The sequence below is a fragment of the Perca fluviatilis genome, chromosome 2, assembly GCF_010015445.1.
Source record: "Perca fluviatilis chromosome 2, GENO_Pfluv_1.0, whole genome shotgun sequence".
Taxonomy (NCBI): domain Eukaryota; kingdom Metazoa; phylum Chordata; class Actinopteri; order Perciformes; family Percidae; genus Perca; species Perca fluviatilis.
Genome location: NC_053113.1, coordinates 11,319,854 through 11,325,479, shown reverse-complemented (window position 1 = coordinate 11,325,479; position 5,626 = coordinate 11,319,854). Strand labels below are relative to the sequence as shown.

Genomic DNA, 5,626 nt, shown 5'->3' with positions numbered 1-5,626 from the left:
GCAATTTGAGGTTCAGTGTCTTACCCAAGGACACGTAAACATGGAACGATTGACTGATCGGTAGACGACCGCTCACAGCCGCCCCCAAATGTTACATTTTGTAAAAGAAACTGAACATAGTTCCAGAATGCTGCAGTTTTAATGTCCCAACTGCAAAAGCAACAACTAAGAATAATGACTGCTCAAGAAAAGTTTCTAGTTTAAAACTTCCTTCAGCACTGTGTGTGTGTGTGTGTGTGTGTGTGTGTGTGTGTGTGTGTGTGTGTGTGTGAGAGAGAGATTGTCTACTTTGATTCATATTGTTCTAGGACACATTAGAAACCTGCGTTTGCTTGTATAGATCATCCTTATTGGTGGTAATGAGAGCTTTGCACACTGCACGCCGACGCTAAAGCAAACAAATTAACTTCCTCCACATCAAACAAAATCACATCTGCATGAAAAGTGGAACGGGTCGTTGAATTGATTGTTTTTTTATTCTTTCTTGTCAGGTAACATATTTCATGCTTCAATTTGAAGAAAAAAAAAAATATTTGCACTCTTTAAAATTCCAATATTGCACATCCGAAGCTCCCATTTCAGAAATATCTCACAGAAAGTTTTTCAATCGGTCCGAAACCACTTTTCGATTATCCGTGGAACAAAATGGCACACGGACTGTGCCAAGCCTGTGGTTACTTTTTCAACACATGCATTTCCATCACCTCATCTATTATCGCATTATCCCTTTTAATGAAAAATAAATGCCACTTCAAGAGCGAATTTACCTCATTATAATTGGCTAAACATTTTTTGGATGGATACCAAGTGACAGCCAGAGAGAGAGGTATTTTCCGAAAGAAAAATAACTTGAAATGTGGAGAGAGAGAGGGGGAAAACGGATGAGAATTTCAAGCATCTGAGAGTTGGGCCGGCTAATTAATTTCCCAGTAGTGGAGCACATTCGCTGGAGGCCCTGTAAACACTCTCCTCCCCTCCGTAGCATGGCTTTTAAAGGGATCAGCTGTCTATTTAGCTAGAGATTATCACTCTGTGGGTTTATTTCCTACCCTGAGAGCAGAGGAGAAGGAAGACGAGGACAATGGCACGGAGGAAAGAAGGGAGATAAAGAGGAAGGTAGGAAAGGAGCAAATGTGAGGAAGGGCGAGAAGAAGACAGACCAAAACATACAAAAGTAACAGAAGAGATTAAAATAAGAACAATGAGGTAAAGAGAAAGGGATCAGAAGAGAGAATAAGATCAAAGGAGGAGTAGGAAGCACGGGAAAAAAGTTTTCAAAAATATATACTATGCTTTCTGAAATGTACTTATCACGTAACAGTTTCGGGACTGTGTTGATGCATAGGTAGTGTCACATTAGGGTGGCAACAATACTGATTCCACACATCCCTGAAGGAAACAAATAGGAAACATTTGCATTTCTTTAAAGGTCCAGTGTGTAACGTGTTTAGTTGTTCATGATCGAAATCTGTGTTGCCCGTTGACAAACTTGTCCTTTTTCATGAATATTTAACCACTACCATCAATTCCAAGTATTCCTATTGGCTTGGAATTTTACATTTGTGTTTGCATGAACTGGGGTAGACGCTCCATATTCATGCTCCATCTTGAAATACGGTAGCCGGTAAGGGACATACAGGACGTACTGCTCCGCCTTTCGCGTTTTTGTTGTCAAATGATAAACTCACAGGTGCTGCTAATGCTGCTAACGGGTATCGTAGCTTCCCGACCCCCGGCAAGTTTGAAGAAGGAAACATGGAGGACAACACGTATTCAAAATCCAGATTTCAGGAACAGGAGTCTTCTTCGTGGCCCAGAAGTTGCGTGTCAGTTGCGTGGCGGCTGTGTTGATTTTTCTATGTCTTTGCACACCAAAAAAGTGTCTTGACGCTGCGCTGCTGCTGCTAGCCTTGTCTGTACACATGTATGTTTCCCATTGATAATATAGTAAACTTCATGTTAAACATAAATTTATAGTGATTTTATTACAGCAAAGACAATGTCGGCAGTATTGACGGCAAAATAGGCTACAGAATATTTTGTTCTGTATCGACAGGTGCAATATTAGAAAATCAATTTTTTTTTGTATCTGCATTTATGTCAAAACCTAGAGATTTTCAAACATCAACATGTCATTTATTAATATGTATTTGTGTCAAAATGACTTATAAACTTCTTTTCCTATTCTATTTTGCCTGGAAACGCTTCCAACACGCTTGCGTGTCGCGTGAAAAATAGGCGTCGGCCCTATTTCTAGCAGGCACGCGGTTTCGGCATGGCTTGAGTCGCGCGTGAGACGTGCGTGTCACGCAGGCAGTGTGTAAGCTCTAACCTGTTAACATGGGAGCCGAAATATAAACGGACACGCCACGCAGCGGACACGCTCACGCCACACAGCCAGTCTGTCGCCAGCCTAATACGAACTGCGTGGTGCGAGAGAGTTGATTGCGATATATGATCCCAACGCTAGATGGGAGAAATTCCTACACATTGGACCTTTAAACCAATCACAATTGTCTTGGGCGGCGCTAATCTCTGGACGCAGCGATGGTGGATCTGCAAAAGGAACTTGTTTTGGTGGAACATTTGCACCCCGCAAAAGATAACGCCACATACAATATTAAATGAAGTTAACTGTTTCCCAGGACACTCTTGAAAAAGAGATTTTTAATCTCTTCCTGGTTAAATAAAGGTAAAATAAAATTTAAAAAAAACTGCTGGACTATTTGCTCACACAGTTGTTCACAAAATGGTGAACCTCGCCCCATCCTTGCTTGTGAACGACTGAGCCTTTGGGGGATGCTCCTTTTGTACCCAATCATGACCAATTAACCTGTTCACCTGTGGAATCTTTCAAACAGGGTTTTTTTTTTAGCATTCCTCAACTTTCCCAGTCTTTTGTTGCCCCTGTCCCAGCTTTTTTGGAACGTGTCGCAGGCATCAAATTCAAAATGAGTGAATATTTGCAAAACAAACTTTAAATTGTATCAGTTTGAACATTAAATATCTTGTCATTTTAGTGTAATGATTGAAATGAATTGAATATAGGTTGGAAAAGATTTGAAAATCATTGCATTCTGTTTTCATTTACGTTTTACAAAGCGTCCCAACTTCATTGGAACTGGGCTGAGTAAACTGGTCCTTGAACAATAACATGAACCTCCGATTTTGAAATAAGAAGAGAAGAGGAGGGACAATTCAATAAAAAGACAGAAAAGATGGAGGGAGAGGTATAGCAGACACGGAGGTTGGAGCAGATGTGCCATGTCCCCATCAAAGCCTCCCGGTAAAACAGGAAATGAAACATGACGACAAGACCGAACAAAGAAACGGCAGATAAACAAAACTGGCGCACAAACACAGGCAACAGGGAGCCTGTCATCCCTGCAGGGGCAGCTGGCAACCCCTCTACTCCTCCATTCATCTCTCAACCTATCAGCTACGCCATCAGCTACGTCTCAGTCCACCATATACAGTATGTCCCCGTTTACGCCACACTCTCCCCGTCATCTTCAGTCTTTGGTGTGCAGGGTAATTTAACCCCAGAAATCCTCGGATCGCACTCTGAGAGATCTTTAATTCAAATTCACATCACATCCTCTTTTACCTACTCTCGCATTGCCAGATCTTCCTCCACAGCGCTGCGAAGGAAGGTCTGGCTAGTCCACACAGCATTCCAGGATGGGAGAGAAAAACGTGCTCTGGTTTATTGGCATTTCTTTAAACCAATCACAATCGACAGAACAACGCTGCCTCTGCAAAATAGTCTCGGGAAATACTTTGTTTTGGTGGAACATGTGTTCGTTCAAAGGTTGTTTTAGTGGTGCAACAGAAAACTCAGATTGGACAGATATTCTAGCTGGCTGTCTGGATTTACCCTGCAGAGATCTGAGGAGCAGTTAACCATAGTCCTCAGAAATCCACTGGAGCTTCGCCAACACAAAGAAAGCGGAAGATAACGGACATCCGGCCGAATTTGTGGCGGCACCGGAGCAATCCCGGAAATGGAACTTTGCCGATATAGACTTGCCTTTACCTAAACTCATCCCTACAGTTACGTTGGTATCACTTTATGATAAGGTACACAAAATGTAGGTAGTTACTGATGAACGAATGAGTAAGAAATGGTTAGTTAATGATTAGTTACTGATTGACTGTGATTCAAGCACCTATGATTAGTAATTGGTAAACAGACTGGTAGCTACTGATAAATGAATGACTAACAAATGGTTAGCTAATGTTAGCTAGTGCTGGAATCATTCAGTAACTAATCATTAGCTAATCATTCGTTACTCATTCATCTAACAGTAGCTACCAGTCTGTCTAACAGTAACCAGGTGGCCCAATGGTTAGCACTGTGGCCTCACAGCAAGAAGGTTCTGGTTTCAAATCCTTTCTGTGTGGAGTTTGTATGTTCTCTCCATGTTTGTGTCAGGGTCCCACCTCCTTGAGCTGTCTCCCCTTCCCTTTTGTGTGTCTCCCTTACCTCTGACCCCTTTTTTGTGTCTGTGTTGTTTGTCCCCGTCCGTCTCTTTTTGTTCCTCGGTTTCCTGACTTCCCACTACCACTGAAGGCACCCCGGCACCTAGGCATCTGCAATCACTACGATCTACTACACCTGCACCAGTCCACACACCTGGGGCTGATTGCCACTCTCCCTATATTAGGGAGAGGTCTGCTTTCAGTCCTCGCCAGATAATTGTTTCAGCCACGTAATTATCACTTGCGTTCCTGTACATTATTCAGCTATCTCCAGTTCTAGTTATTATCCTGAGTTTCCCGTAGTTTAGCCCTTTTTCTCATTGTGTTTTTTTTTGTTCTACCTCATAGACGCCGTTCTCCCTCCACCGCCAGCTACTTCATTTTTCCCTCCTTACCTGGATCTTCTGTTTGGACTCCCCGTGCCGACCACTGCCTGCTCTCCGTGTCTCTGAACCCCAGCCTGTTCCCGACTATTCTCGCCTGCCGTTTTGTACTTCTGCTGAGCTGCAACCTACCCATACGCATTCCAATAACCTCTATTACGGAACACCATCTCCATTATTCATTTTCTAATAAACAGTAGTATTATTGATCTCACCCTGTGTTCTGCTTTTGGGTCCTACCCCGTCCAGAGCGTGACAGTTTGCGTGGGTTTCCTCCGGGTGCTCCGGTTTCCCCCACCATTAAAAACATGTACTGGGTTCTCCAGTCAGTGCCCTTGATCAAGGCACTGGCTCAGATCTGGAGTTACTCCCCGGTAAATGGCTGCCCACTTCTCCCTTGAGAGATGGGTTAAATGCAGAGAATGAATTTCGCTACATGTATGTGTATGTGTCAATAAAGTAGCTTTACCTTTACCTTTAATCATTAGTGCTTGAATCAGTCAATCAGTAACTAATCATTAGCTAATCATTCGTTACTCCTTCATGGTCTCCCCTAGCTGTAGATAGGTGGGCCAACGCATTTTTTGTGCATGCATTGTTTTAGTCCGGTGCAACACCGGCAGCGCCACCGCTAGTTAGCTTAGCGTAGTGAATGGAATCCTATGTTGCCGGTTAGCATGCTGTGAGTAAAAGTGAGCCAACAAAAGACAAAAAAACAACCTAATTACTTGCACTGAGACATAAAATGCGTTGGCCTACCT

General features: G+C 43.0%; 1 long non-coding RNA gene across 1 annotated transcript; it reads left to right on the top strand.

Annotated features, from left to right (window-relative positions):
- The first annotated feature begins 1,061 nt into the window (after positions 1-1,061).
- Positions 1,062-5,020, top strand: LOC120553105. Its single transcript, XR_005638099.1, has 3 exons — positions 1,062-1,116; positions 4,574-4,712; positions 4,831-5,020. It is a non-coding gene; the product is annotated as an uncharacterized LOC120553105 (long non-coding RNA).
- Positions 5,021-5,626: the final 606 nt, after the last annotated feature.